At 36.3% G+C, this 16,486-nt stretch overlaps 1 protein-coding gene across 12 annotated transcripts in view; it reads right to left on the bottom strand.

Moving 5' to 3' along the window:
- The window catches only part of FAM172A (family with sequence similarity 172 member A), a 571,031-nt gene that overhangs the window by 366,744 nt on the left and 187,801 nt on the right, over window positions 1–16,486 (bottom strand). The gene's annotated exons all lie outside the window — the stretch shown is intronic.

The following is a 16,486-nucleotide window of genomic DNA, read 5'->3' as shown; positions in this document are numbered from 1 at the left end:
GGAGAGAAACTAAACAGATGCATCCTAGAGAGAGAGAGAATGCCCGCAGCAGCAAATGACCTTCCACATACCTGCTACATAGCTCTAAAGTGATAATCTGTTAATTTCCAGGAAGAAGGACAATCACCCATAGTTTGAGTTTGTTCTGATGGAAGTACTCAGCGTCTTTAAGTTTTTGATCACAAACAACACACACTATTCAAAAGAGCAGTACATTTTTTTTTTTTTTTTTGTAGAGACAGAGTCTCACTTTATGGCCCTCGGTAGAGTGCCGTGGCCTCACACAGCTCACAGCAACCTCCAACTCCTGGGCTTAAGCGATTCTCTTGCCTCAGCCTCCCAAGTAGCTGGGACTACAGGCGCCCGCCACAACGCCCGGCTAAGGCAGTACATTTTGAAGCCACTGCAATACAAAAGTCAATGTGCTTATAAAGTTTAATGAAAGGACAATGTTCTACTATCAGAAAATGTAAACTAAGACGTCATTCCTTAAGGAAGTTTAAAAATATTCTTGGCATCTGAAGGGTTCTCTTAAATATTTTCAAGATCAATGCATTGTAAAAAAAGATAATTTTATTCAAATATGCAGGTCATGGTATGAATAAGCAAGTACTTATTTCCCAACAAAATTGACAAATCTTTCAAATAATGATTTATTAAAAAAAAATACACATCACATTACTGGGTTAGCAATTTGGAATTTTACCAAACTTTTAACAGTATTTGTACATATCAGTGGTTCTCAACCTTCCTAATGCTGCGACACTTTAGTTCAGTTCCTCATGTAGTGGTGACCTAAGACCATCCTGCATATCAGATACTTACATTATAATTCAGAACAGTAGCAAAATTACAGTTATGAAGCAGCAGTGAAAATAATTTTATGGTTGAGTGTGTCCGGAAAGTACCCAGCCTTGTACTATGACACACAGAGATATAGCATGCCAGATATAAATTTCCAGACGACCCTCATACACAAATGTTTCACAAATGTTTCAATGATAAAGAAATAAATTGATCTAATTAGTGAGCTATTATCCAACATGCTATGTTCAAGCTGTACTGTAACAGAAATACATAAAAGCACAGACATATTATTTCATATCTTGTGTCCTTTTTAAAGTATGTTTCCAATCTAAACATGTATATGTGATCACAAAGATAACAACTTAAAAGAATTGTTTTAAAGTGGCTAGCTTTCAATAACAATCATGGGGAAACTAAAAACCACAACAAAATGAACGGGTTTCATTATCAAAAGGAAAAATAGAGTTGAATTATCTACTTAATGGTACCTTCCCTAATTTTAAAATAAGCTTTCTTACAAATAATTTTCTCCTGTTGTATTAATTTCTTTCTGTAGTTTTGATTTATGAAAAAAATTGTGAAATAACCTATTTCATTCAGAATTTAAATTATAGTATGTATATTCACTGCAACTTAAACTCTAGGTAATGAAAAGTAACTGTTTGCTACGTTATGCCATTTCTACATGGCATTCCTAACCTAATACTTAAGTCTTATAATATCATAGGCTTGAATTGAGGGGCTTTGAAACAATATTTCTTTTAAAACATGCAGCATGGGGCGGCGCCTGTGGCTCAGTGAGTAGGGCGCCGTCCCCATGTACTGAGGATGGTGGGTTCGAACTGGGCACCAGGCAAACTGCAACAGAAAATAGCCGGGCATTGGGCAGCACCTGTGGCTCAAAGGAGTAGGGTGCCAGCCCCAAATGCCGGAGGTGGCGGGTTCAAACCCAGCCCCGGACAAAAACTGCAAAAAAAATAGCCGGGCATTGTGGCCGGCACCTGAGGCAAGAGAATTGCCTAAGCTCAGGAGTTGGAGGTTGCTGTGAGCTGTGATGCCACAGCACTCTACCCAGGGCGACGAAGCAAAGTAAGACTTTGTCTCTAAAACAAACAAACAAACAAACAAACAAACCACACACAGCATGTAACTAACACACAATTTTTACTCTTTACTATTAATTGGCCTTCCTCCAAAGGCTTCAACCTTTCGGAGGCATCCTCTCCCCTATATACTCATTTCATAAACATGGTGCCATTTTCTTACCTATGAGGATTAAAACACTCAGCAACAATACCTATGTTAAGATTGTTGACATCTTACTACACACTTGGTATTTACTAATTATATTATATTTGGGATACTGATAGGAGTATATTCACTTTAAAATATAAAATTAACACACTTCTAAATATACAAAGTATACCACAATTGCATTTTACCTAATTCTCACAACATTTCACTACAATTAAGCAGTGCTTTGTTTTCTCTCTAAGAAAACAAAAGATTCTATATTCTTGATAAAAAGAGTAAAAACATTATTCAGTTACTAATCAGAATTACTCCTGAAATTCAAACCTAATTTGAGGAAACTATACTGCAAATAAAATTTAAGTAATTAATAGATATACCTTTTGCAAATTAAATCTTTAATAATTAGGCATTACTTAGAATTACTAATATGTATTGACCTAGGCAATTTATATTAGAATTTATATTAGAATTCTAGCTCAAGCTAGAATTTATTTATATTAGAATTTATTAAATTTATATATTAGAATTTATTTATATAGAATTTTATATATATATATTTTTTTTTTCTTTTTTTTGCAGTTTTTGGCCAGGGCTGGGTTTGAACCCCCCACCTCCGGCATATGGGGCCAGTGCCCCACTCCTTTGAGCCACAGGCGCCACCCTAGAATTAATATTTTTTAAATGCCTTTTATTTGCATCTGATAAACAGTTGAAAAAAATCAATTAATATCAGAATATCAGAAGCAAATAAAATTAGAAGTATAAAATTCCCCTGAAAACTAATTAATTATTTATCCTTAAATTCAAATGCTGGACATTATTTTCTCTCAAATATCTTACTTTACTGATTATGTACTTATTATACAATTAATGTAAAGGTTGTTGATTTAAGCTTAAAGGGCAAACTACACCTTCATGAACAAATTACCTACTTTTACAACTGACTGTCTCAGTTATTTTAAGTAAAAGTTTAGGCTACTTCCTACTACAGAAAACTAGTGTTCTATTTTAGTTCTTCTCAAATTAAAGAAATTTAAATACTGGTAGCAAATGAGTTTTTAAAACCATGTTCAAGAAAAACAAAAGCCTCAAGCTAGACCTCCCATTTGATCCTGCAATCCCATTACTGGGCATCTACCCAGAAGGAAAAAAATCCTTTTATCATAAGGACACTTGTACTAGACTGTTTATTGCAGCTCAATTTACAATCGCCAAAATGTGGAAACAGCCTAAATGCCCACCAACCCAGGAATGGATTAACAAGCTGTGGTATATGTACACCATGGAATACTATTCAGCCATTAAAAAAATGGAGACTTTACATCCTTCGTATTAACCTGGATGGACGTGGAAGACATTATTCTTAGTAAAGCATCACGAGAATGGAGAAGCATGAATCCTATGTACTCAATTTTGATATGAGGACAATTAATGACAATTAAGGTTATTGGGGGGGGGAAGCAGAAAGAGGGACGGAGGGAGGGGGGTTGGGCCTTGGTGTGTGTCACACTTTATGGGGGCAAGACATGATTGCAAGAGGGACTTTACCTAACAATTGCAATCAGTGTAACCTGGCTTATTGTACCCTCAATGAATCCCCAACAATAAAAAAATAAAAAAAATAAATAAATAAAAAGAAAATAAAAAGAAAAACAAAAGCATAAAAGCTAAAAAAAATAACAGAAACCACAAGTACAATGAGAAGTCAAACCTGACCTATCTTTACTCTTTTGTTGAACCCAGGCTCCTCAAGAATTGTCAACTAATTATGCCTTTTTATTGATGACATTTTTCTCTCAGGAAAATTACAAGTTTAACCCTGGAGCAAGTCACAGCTTTTCCAATCTTTGAAAGTGTCCTCAGCATTGACGGTAACTGCAGGAGGTGTCACCTTCTACCAGAGAATCCCGGCCTGCACAACCTTACACACTCTCCAGCTCCCAAAACAGCACTGATTCAGCAACTCATACTGTTTCAGTTGATTATAGGACTGTAGAAAAGGGATCAACAGCTAAAGCAAAATAAAAAGGAGGGAAAAAAACATCCAGTATATCAATATAGTACCACAAAGTTCAGGAGAAAAGCAGATTTGAGAAAGACACCATAGTGACTCAAAAAGAACAACAAGACAGAAATTAAACAAGATTTTCATCGTTCACCCTCTATGCATTTAAACTCTCTCAACCTCACTGAAATTCTGATCATATACAAACCCCAAGGCTTTTGAAACCTTACACCTTCTCTCTGTCTCCAGAATCACTTACGTAACAAAAGAAAAAAAAAAAAGCCCAGAATGCAAATATGCATATAATTGAGAAATAGAAAAACCAAATTATAACTACAACCAACATTTTTCATGTAAAAATTGTGCCAAATTGTTTTAAAATCTAGTAGTTTTTTCTCTTGTTTTGAGTGAAAAGCCCTTGGTCTATTTTGAAAATTATTTGCAATCAGGTATAGACATGGGTAGAAGGATAGATACTAGGCATCCCACAACCTTGTAATATACTCTTCTCAAGACAACATCAGAATCTCAGCGTGTTCTACCTTAGTACGGGAAACCCTTCACTTGACTGCCGAAAATACACGTATGCTTCATTAGTTAAGTGGTTTAGTGCTAGAGACATCTATATGCAGACAGAAATCAAAGATTAGCCTATCATATCTATCTCAAAAACAATGACCAAAATTCCAGAAGGTAATTGGATTTTCAAAACTGAACATAGTTTCTTTCCTCCACAATTTAGTCATGACAGGGTCAGAAGATAATGATATATCTGCCATGATGCCCCAAACAAACCTGTCTTCTGTCAAGAGTTGAAATTATACAGGAATAAACTGTCGTTGACAACCCTCTCCAAAAACTAGAGCTGTCATCTCAGGGTTTTCTTTTGCTGGCCCGGGAGCTGGTGCAGCTTCTTGTATCTTGTCAGTTTAGTAATGTACTAAGCTTTTAACCTTTTCTGGAATTTTTTTTTTTCTTCAACAATCTTTTATGACATTTATAGTATAAACCCATATTTTCTTTGATTAATTTATCGCTCAAGGTTTACTTTCAAAATTTGGAATTAGTGATCTTAATTTCAATCTATAGTTTGTTAATCCCATATTTCAAATAAAAAGAACTTAGCATTTATTTAAAAAAAATTTGAAACAAATTTGAGGGATCTAAGTCAACCATTTTTTTAAGGGAAAAAATCAATAATTATTTAAAGGAGTTACTTGCAGTTTTATATTCAAACATCCCCCCACAAATTAGAAGAAATATACATTGGAAATAACAAAGACAAGACCATGGTGGAGAGGCTCGATCTAGCAAAACCAAATGGTAAGAGCTCTTTAGAGAAAATCAAAATTATCAAGAAGTACAAAGTAGTTCCTCAGACGAAGGATTTTAAGTGTACAGTACAAATTGAAAGGAGCCACCAAGTGCCAAGCAATGAGACAAAAAGTACTCACACTAAGGAAAATCAGTATGATTCATTTCTTAAACTCAGGCAGAAGGAGAAGCTTCCATAGAAAGGGACAAAAGGATCCAAAATTAAAACTTTTGAATTAAAATATTGGAAACTGGAAGATAATTAAACATAGTTTAAATTTCAGGATGAAAAGTATTTCCACCTGGTACTGAATTATTATGTGGACAGGTAGACCAAAGTTATTTTTCACAAATGCAAGGTTTCACAAATTTATCTTGTATTTGATGGCTCTAGCAAAATGAGATCATATGTCAGGAAAACACAGGTCATTATAGATGCAGAAAACAAAGCTCAAACACAAGAGAAACTAAAGGGAGTCACAGGATAAGAGACAAGTAAGCAAGTTTAGAAAGTGACTAGTCAACCAAAAGAGGGTTCTCCAGAGAAAGAACATAAAACTATGACATTATCCGGTAAGTCTCAGCATGTAAAAAATTACTAGGAGATCAATGGAGACCTTAATCAACAATTATTACCAAGGAGGGAGACAAGATGGCGGACTGAAGCCAGCTTTCAACAGAGGCTCCCGTCCAGAAGGAGAGTTAAGGGACAGGAATTTAGTAAGTATCCTGGTGGACTTGAGCCTCACCAAGAGAGAAGGTTGAAGAACGCACATCAACACTACTGAGGCAAGCTGTGATCACAAGGACGCAAACAAAAGCTGAGACTTCAAGCCAGAGTTGCAATAGGATCAAACAGAAACCAGCTGAAAACAAGACAGAACCACTTTGCTCCACCACACCAGACAGGGCCCCAGTTTCTCAGGCCACAACACTGTACGGGCCCTCGATAAAACCCCAGGGGAAAAACCAAAGGGAGTAAAATAACCATGGGGCGGAATCAGCGGAAAAACTCTGGTAACATGAATAACCAGAATAGATCAACCCCCCCAAGAAAAGAATACAGCAGATGTGATTGAAGATCCCGTTCATAAACAACTGGCTGAGATGTCAGAAATCGAATTCAGAATTTGGATTGCAGACAAGATTAATAAAATGGAATTAGGAATTCGAGGAGAAATTCAAAAATTGTCTCAAGAATTTAACGAATTTGAAGACAAAACCACCAAAGACTTAGACACACTGAAGAAAGAACTTACAGCCCTCAAAGATATGAAAAATACAGTAGAATCCCTCAGTAACAGAATGGAGCAAGCAGAAGAAAGGATTTCTGACATTGAAGATAAAGTCTTCGAACGCTCCCAATCTCTCAAAGAGGAAGAGAAATGGAGAGCAAAAACGGATCACTCACTGAGAGAACTCTCAGATAATTCGAAAAAAAGCAAAATAAGATTACAGGGATTTCTGAGAACGATGAAGTGGCCTCCAAGGGCACAGAGGCCCTTCTGCATGAAATTATGAAAGAAAATTTTCCAGACATGCCTAGAGAATCTGAAATTCAGATAGCAGACAGCTTCAGAACCCCAGCACGATTCAACCCCAATATGTCATCCCCCAGACATATCATAATTAGCTTCACTAAAGTTAACATGAAAGAGAAGATTCTCAAAGCAGCCCGGCGAAAGAAAACTATAACGTACAAAGGTAAGAATATTAGAATAACTGCAGATCTCTCTGCTGAAACTTTTCAAGCCAGAAGAGGCTGGTCATCAACTTTTAATCTCCTAAAGCAAAAAAACTTTCAACCCAAGATCTTGTATCCAGCTAAACTAAGTTTCATCTATGATGGAGAAATTAAATATTTCAATGACATTCATATGTTGAAAAAATTTGCCATAAGTAAACCAGCTCTTCAGGATATTCTCAGACCTATCCTCCACAATGACCAACCCAATCCTATACCACAAAAGTAAACTCACTCAGAAACTTCGGATCAAACTCCAACTTCCACACTGGCGAAAGGATTAAAAATGTCCACTGGACCTTTGAAAAACTCGATACCCAAAATTCCACCAGACTTATCAATACTCTCCATCAATGTGAATGGCTTAAACTGTCCTCTAAAGAGGCATAGGTTAGCTGACTGGATACAAAAACTCAAGCCAGATATTTGTTGCATACAAGAGTCACATCTCAACTTAAAAGACAAATACAGACTCAGGGTGAAAGGATGGTCATCCATATTTCAGGCAAATGGTAATCAGAAAAAAGCAGGTGTTGCAATTTTATTTGCAGATACAGTAGGCTTTAAACCATCAAAAGTAAGGAAGGACAAGAATGGTCACTTCATATTTGTTAAGGGTAATACTCAATATGATGAGATCTCAATTATTAATATCTATGCACCCAACCAGAATGCACCTCAATTTATAAGAGAAACTCTAACAGACATGAGTAACTTGATTTCCTCCAGCTCCATAATCGTCGGAGATTTCAACACTCCCTTGGCAGTGTTGGATCGATCCTCCAGAAAGAAGCTGAGCAAAGAAATCTTAGATTTAAACCTAACCATCCAATATTTAGATTTAGCAGACATCTACAGAACATTTCATCCCAACAAAACTGAATACACATACTTCTCATCAGCCCACGGAACTTACTCCAAAATTGACCACATTTTAGGTCACAAGTCTAACCTCAGTAAATTTAAAGGAATAGAAATTATTCCATGCATCTTCTCGAACCATCATGGAATAAAACTTGAATTGAGTAACAACAGGAATCTGCATACCCATACAAAAACATGGAAGTTAAATAATCTTATGCTGAATGATAGCTGGGTCAGAGATGAGATTAAGAAAGAAATCGCCAATTTTTTGGAACAAAACGACAGTGAAGACACAAACTATCAGAACCTCTGGGACACTGCAAAGGCAATTCTAAGAGGGAAATTTATAGCACTGCAAGCCTTCCTCAAGAGAATGGAAAGAGAGGGAAGTTAACAACTTAATGGGACATCTCACGCAACTGGAAAAGGAAGAACATTCCAACCCCAAACCCAGTAGAAGAAAAGAAATAACCAAAATTAGAGCAGAATTAAATGAAATTGAAAACAAAAGAATAATACAACAGATCAATAAATCAAAAAGCTGGTTTTTTGAAAAGGTCAATAAAATAGATAAACCTCTGGCCAACCTAATCAGGAAAAAAAGAGTAAAATCTCTAATATCATCAATCAGAAACAACAAAGACAAAATAACCACAGACTCATCAGAAATCCAAAAAATCCTTAATGAATATTACAAGAAACTTTATTCTCAGAAATATGAAAATCTGAAGGAAATAGACCGATACTTGGAAGCACGCCACCTTCCAAGACTTAACCAGAATCAAGTGGAAATGTTGAACAGACCCATATCAAGTTCAGAAATAGCATCAACTATACAAAACCACCCTAAAAAGAAAAGCCCGGGACCAGATGGTTTCACGTCAGAATTCTACCAAACCTTTAAAGAGGAATTAGTACCTATATTACTCAACCTGTTCCAAAATGTAGAAAAAGAAGGAAGACTACCCAACACGTTCTATGAAGCAAACATCACCCTGATCCCCAAACCAGGAAAAGACCCAAAAAGAAAAGAAAATTATAGACCAATATCACTAATGAATATAGATGCAAAAATATTCAACAAGATCCTAACAAACAGAATCCAGCAACACATCAAACAAATTATACATCATGACCAAGTTGCTTTCATCCCAGGGTCTCAAGGCTGGTTCAATATACGTAAATCTATAAATGTAATTCAGCACATAAACAAATTAAAAACAAAGACCATATGATTCTCTCAATTGATGCAGAAAAAGCTTTCGATAATATCCAGCATCCCTTCATGATCAGAACACTCAAGATAATTGGTCTAGAAGGGACTTTTCTTAAACTGATAGAGGCTATCTACAGCAAACCCACAGACAATATCATATTGAATGGAGTTAAATTGGAATCATTTCCACTCAGATCAGGAACCAGACAAGGCTGCCCATTGTCTCCATTGCTTTTCAACATTGTAATGGAAGTTTTAGCCACCGCAATTAGGGAAGAAAAGGCGATCAAGGGTATCCATATAGGGTCAGAAGAGATCAAACTCTCGCTCTTCGCAGATGATATGATTGTGTATCTGGAAAACACTAGGGAGTCTACTACAAAACTCCTAGAAGTGATCAAGGAATACAGCAGCGTCTCAGGTTACAAAACCAACATTCATAAATCGGTAGCCTTTATATACACCAACAACAGTCAAATTGAAAAAGCAGTTAAGGACTCTATCCCATTCACAGTAGTGCCAAAGAAGATGAAATATTTGGGAATTTACCTAACAAAAGACGTGAAAGATCTCTATAAAGAGAACTATGAAACTCTAAGAAAAGAAATAGCTGAAAATGTTAACAAATGGAAAAACATACCATGCTCATGGCTGGGAAGAATCAACATTATCAAAATGTCCTTACTACCCAAAGCAATATATAATTTCAACGCACTCCCTATTAAAGCTCCACTGTCATATTTTAAAGATCTTGAAAAAACATTACTTCGTTTTATATGGAATCAGAAAAAACCTCGAATAGCCAAGACATTACTCAGAAATAAAAACAAAACAGGAGGAATCACAGTACCAGACCTCAGACTTTACTACAAATCGATAGTGATCAAAACAGCATGGTATTGGCACAAAAACAGAGAAGTAGATATCTGGAACAGAATAGAGAACCAAGAGATGAATCCAGCTACTTACCGCTATTTGATTTTTGACAAGCCAATTAAAAACATTCAGTGAGGAAAAGATTCCCTATTTAACAAATGGTGCTGGGTGAAACCTGCAGAAGACTGAAATTGGACCCACACCTTTCACCATTAACTAAGATAGACTCTCATTGGATTAAAGATTTAAACTTAAAACATGAAACTATAAAAATACTAGAGGAGAATGCAGGGAAAACCCTTGAAGAAATTGGTCTGGGTGAGTATTTCATGAGGAGAACCCCCCGGGCAATTGAAGCAGCTTCAAAAATACACTACTGGGACTTGATCAAACTAAAAAGCTTCTGCACAGCTAAGAACACAGTAAGCAAAGCAAGCAGACAGCCCTCAGAATGGGAGAAGATATTTGCAGGGTATATCTCTGACAAAGGTTTAATAACCAGAATCCACAGAGAACTCAAACGCATCAGCAAGAAAAGAACAAGGGATCCCATTGCAGGCTGGGCAAGGGATTTGAAGAGAAACTTCTCTGAAGAAGACAGGCGCACGGCCTTCAGACATATCAAAAAATGCTCATCATCTTTAATCATCAGAGAAATGCAAATCAAAACTACTTTGAGATATCATCTAACTCCTATGAGACTAGCCTATATCACAAAATCTCAAGACCAGAGATGTTGGCGTGGATGCGGAGAAAAGGGAACACTTCTGCACTGCTGGTGGGAATGCAAATTAATACATTCCTTTTGGAAAGATATATGGAGAACACTCAGAGATCTAAAAATAGATCTGCCATTCAATCCTGTAATTCCTCTGCTGGGCATATACCCAGAAGACCAAAAATCACAACATAACAAAGATATTTGTACCAGAATGTTTATTGCAGCCCAATTCATAATAGCTAAGTCATGGAAAAAGCCCAAGTGCCCTTCGATCCACGAATGGATTAATAAATTGTGGTATATGTATTTCATGGAATACTATGCAGCCTTAAAGAAAGATGGAGACTTTACCTCTTTCATGTTTACATGCATGGAGCTGGAACATATTCTTCTTAGTAAGGTATCTCAAGAATGGAAGAAAAAGTACCCAATGTACACAGCCCTACTATGAAACTAATTTGGGACTCTCACATGAAAGCTATAACCCAGCTACAACTTAACAATAGGGGGAAGTGGGAAAGGGGGGGGTGGTGGGTAGAGGGAGGAGGATCGGTGGGATCACACCTGTGGTGCATATTACAGGGGTATTTGCGAAACTTGGTAAATGTAGAATGTAAATGTTTTGGCACAGTAACTGAGATAACGCCGGAAAGGCTATGTTAACCACTGTGATAAAAATGTGTCAAATGGTTTATGAAGCGAGTGTATGATGCCCCATGATCATATCAATGTATACAGTTATGATTTAATAAAAAAAAGAAATATCAAAAAAAAACAATTATTACCAAGAAAATAAAAAATAAAAGAATAAAATTTTATTAATTCCATGAAGACAAAAATGTTGCACCAAAATGAAAAGCAATATAGTGTCTCCTTAGCTTGCCCATTACCAGTATTAAAGTTCTAATAATTCTAATGCTTGATTGTTAATTTAATCCAAAAGTTGTGAGAATGAGAACAAGATCCAGACCCGCCTTAACAGAATGTGACGTATAAATTAAGAGACAACACGATAATTTAAAAATGCAAATAGGGAGAATGTAAGTAACACCAAAAAGTATTGACAGTAATTAAATCTAAGCAAAACAACTAACAGGTAGGGAGAGATTAGGAAAAAATAAGCCTTACTTTGATTATAACTTTTGATTTCATTTAACTTAAGATTACATGCATGGGTCTACAGTTTTATTTTAATATACATATTTCCGTGTAAGTTTATTTTCATTTGTCTTATTTAAGATATGTTATACTTCCTTAACAATATGGTTTACGTCTTTACTCTCAAAAACATTTAACCTATAATATATAATTTTTCTCCCTTTTTAATTTTGTTACTGTCACTTTTCTGGAACACCTGTTAGAACATCACATTTTATTCTCTTTTCCATGAAGTTTTATCTATCATATTTTTTTCTCGTTTCTTCTGTCCTATAGTCTGCATACTTTATTAATTAATTCTAGTTTTCAATTAACTAATTCTCTCTTCAACTATCTCTAATAGGTGCGTGATCTGATTTTTCTTCATGATGACTCACTTAATCATATAATCTGTAGTTTCTGACTATGAATTTGTCTCCAGTAGGGATCTATTCTGGGTTATAAAGTATTTTTACATGGCAGTTTTATATTTGTTTCTACTACATGTTCCAGGTATTTTATCAGTCAAGGATTCAGTCTAACATTAATTACAGTGCTTAAGATTTTCACACTAAATAGGCTACCTCAATTCTTTTTTTTTTTTTTTGAGACAGAGTCTCACTATGTCGCTCGGGGTAGAATGCTATGGCTTCACAGCTCACAGCAACCTCAAACTCTTGGGCATAAGCCATTCTCTTGCCTAAGCCTCCCAAGTAGCTAGGACTACAGATGCCCACCACAACGCCCATCTATTTTTTGGTTGTAGTTGTCATTGTTGTTTGGCAGGCCCAGGCTGGATTTGAAACCACCAGCTCCAGTGTATGTGGCTGGTGCCCTACCCGCTGAACTATAGGCGCTAAGCCTAGGCTAGCTAAACTCAAACTTCACATACAAATCTATCTGTGGGTTAGGATCTGTGGTTTCAGTTTCCACCATCGGCACCTCTGGCAAAGGAACTCTGTTTTCGCCTCTGGGGCAGTGAGCTGATTTTTCCCTCCTGGGTCTCCCTTTATTAAAAGAGAAGTAATTTCCAGGATTCTTATTTCTCATTCGTCCAAGTGCCTTGATTTTAGCTTCTACCTTTCAGGTACAAAGCCTGTTAGATCCTGCATGGCCCTGGGCTTATAAATAGTATCCATTACCTATTCCCTAAAGTTGCCACACCCTCTAGGGATTAACCATTGTGGATTTAAATTCTCTCTTCTACTCACACATTTAGGGATTCCTTTTCTATCTCTTGAACACACACAACTAGGTTTTTAATATTTTTGCTGTCATGTCTTACCAATTATTTTCATGTGGGAGGGGAAAGTGAATATTAATGAACTCAGTCTACCATACGTTATAGATTCCAAACTATATAAATTATCTTAATGAAATATTGTTTTCTTAAAATTCAGGCATAATAGTGTGAATATTATATTCAAATCAAGTTATTATGGAAGTATCAGATTTCTCTGAATAATCCACCTAAGAGAAATTAGGAAAAATGTTATCTTAGTGAAGTATTCTTATGAAATTTTTAAAATTACTTAACAAATTTAATTAATTCTTACTAAATTTTTAAAATTATAAATCATGTTAGGTATGAGTTACTTATAGACAGTATTTTGAAAGTGTCCTGTATAATTTGAACTTTTACTTTTCCATCAATTCTATTATAAAACATTTTCCCGAATTTCTCTATCCTTGTTTTAATAAATATAATTGCCAAATTGTACCTTACCCATTACATACAAAGTCTGAAAAATATAAGTAAATCTTCAACCAATCCAAAAAGTATTATCTATACCGGTAGTTCTAGTGTGGTACCTGGACTAGCAACAGAAGTATCACCTGGGACAGTAAAAGAGATGTAAATTCTCAGACCCCAACCACATCTTCTGATTCAAAAATCTAACGTTCAGCTGAGCATGGCGGCTCACATTTAGAATCCCAGCACATTAAAGGCCAAGGTGGTAGGATCCCTTGAGGCCAGGTGTTCAAGACGAGCCTGGACAACACAGTTTGAGACTCTGCCTCTACATAAATAAATTTTCAAAGAAGAGCCAGGCATGGTGGTGTGATCACACCACTGCACTCCAGCCTGGGTGATGAGCAAGGCCTCATCTCAAAAAAAAAAAAAAAAAAAAGTATCTGACAAAAGATCAAAGAAAAAACAAGTATGAGTAACTCTCAGACTACACAATCAGAGATGGATAATTACTACTTAGATATGTGAAATACTGTTCCTTACTCCAAGTAATGTATTATGCAATAAACATCATTAAACACCAAAAATATTAGGTATGGCAACCTCCCAAGCACTTGTGGGGATTTATCTCTTATATGCAATTCCCCTAGCATGAAATCTTAATACATTTCTGATAATAAAGTTCTCAAGTATCTAACCCATGAGGAATGGAATACCTATAACTTTCAAACTATGGTCTATGAAGCCCTGGGGGTTTAGGGAAGAAGTATCCAGGGATTGTAGGGGGGTTCCAAGCTTTACCCCCACCTTCCATTAAAGTAGCTCTACACATTTAAACCACACTTTTCACAAACCCAACTACTTAGAAACAGGATTCTACTGTTGAAAAAGAAACTTTATGAGATGAATGAAATTTTAGGAATTTCAATCACATAACAATCAGTAGGGAATATACAGAAATATTAATAACACTGAGTAGAGGTGTTATTGTCTGGCTTCTAGTACATCAGAATTTATGTTGTGCTACAAACTGACAGACCATGAAAGACCTTTTACAAACCATGGAAACCTTTCTTTAAATACAATCTCAAAATGTCCAAATAAAAAAAAAGCAGAGATAACATGATTAAAAACTAAGGATGCGACAGTTCCTTCCTCAGCGTCTATCTTCCTCCAGCTACACTCGGCTCACGCACACACAAAACAGGCCTCAGAGAAAACCCTGAGGGAAGGTGAAGACCAAGGAAGAGTCCTTTTTAGGATTTTAAAAAGATACTGGTTTTAGGGCGGCACCTGTGGCTCAGTCGGTAGGGCGCCGGCCCCATATACCGAGGGTAGTGGGTTCAAACCCAGCCCCGGCCAAACTGCAACCAAAAAATAGCTGGGTGTTGTGGCGGGCACCTGTAGTCCCAGCTACTCGGGAGGCTGAGGCAAGAGAATCGCTTAAGCCCAGGAGTTGGAGGTTGCTGTGAGCTGTGTGAGGCCACGGCACTCTACCAAGGGCCATAAAGTGAGACTCTGGCGCCTGTGGCTCAGTCAGTAAGGCTCCGGCCCCATATACCGAGGGTGGCGGGTTCAAGCCCGGCCCCGGCCAAACTGCAACCAAAAAATAGCTGGGCATTGTAGCAGGCGCCTGTAGTCCCAGCTACTCGGGAGGCTGAGGCAAGAGAATCGCTTGAGCCCAGGAGTTGGAGGTTACTGTGAGCTGTGTGAGGCCACGGCACTCTACCGAGGGCCATAAAGTGACACTCTGTCTCTATAAAATGTTCACCAAGAAGAAATCACCATGATAAAGTTCATATTCATTTTTTTTAAATAAGGAGAATAAAGTGTATGAGTATAAACTTTCACTGTGCTGTGACACTTAAAAATCAGCAGCTTCTTTTTAAGAAATCATGGCATTGCCATTATTGAGAAAAGGAGTAAAATGCTGTTATCTCTAAGACATTTCCTACTTCTAAGAACAAAATGACCTGCTGTTCTAATGTTGCTGACACACTTCCTCCCTCCTGTGTGGAATATTAACAGTAGTTTCCTCAAACAGTGATGTTTGGCATGGCTTCTCATAAATTATTTCACCTCAAAAACCTTATATGACAAAATACTCCAGAATAGGAAAAGCTTTAGGTGACCCACAGGAGGAACAATATAATCACATAATATTCACCAAGCACTGACATGTTGAAAGCATCACAATCTTTACTAAGTTTTCAGATATTCATTGACTAGTGAACATATTTCACATACAAAGTCTTCCGAAAGTACATAGACAAGATACATTCTAACCACAAAGAATGTGTCACAGAGAAGTTCACTATTCAAAACCTGAAAAATGAAACACTTTAAATATAATATTCTATGTGAGTTACTTCAGTCTAAACCTCAATTTATTTTAGTTACTTCAGTTCAACTAAAAAAGGGTACTATTGAAGTTAGTAACCAAACCAAAAGTAATGTCTTTGAGTTGTTTGCATATCTACAAAGACTGGAAAAATCAAGAGTAAGAAATTATACTTGCAACGTTTTAAGGGTATCAAAGAAACATTCTTTAGGAAACGAGCTGTACCTTCATATTATCATGTCAGACTTAACAGAATTGAGAACATATTATCTTTGACTTTTGTAATCAGCAGTGTATCAAAGGATCCCTTTCCAATTGAAACTGTAAAATGTAATAATATAGCTTTCATAAATAAAACAAAGCATACATGGACACATATATTCCTTCACTTTTTACATTAAATCTATTATATAAGATGCTGCTTTATTTTTTTGTCTGAGGAAAATCTCTACACAATATGTAAAAAAAAAACCTATACTTTGCAAAATTTGGCTATTCATAGTAGAATTATAAT

This window comes from Nycticebus coucang, chromosome 1 (assembly GCF_027406575.1).
Source record: "Nycticebus coucang isolate mNycCou1 chromosome 1, mNycCou1.pri, whole genome shotgun sequence".
Classification (NCBI taxonomy): domain Eukaryota; kingdom Metazoa; phylum Chordata; class Mammalia; order Primates; family Lorisidae; genus Nycticebus; species Nycticebus coucang.
Note: the sequence above shows the minus strand (reverse complement) of the source record. Positions and strands in the feature narration are given on the sequence as shown.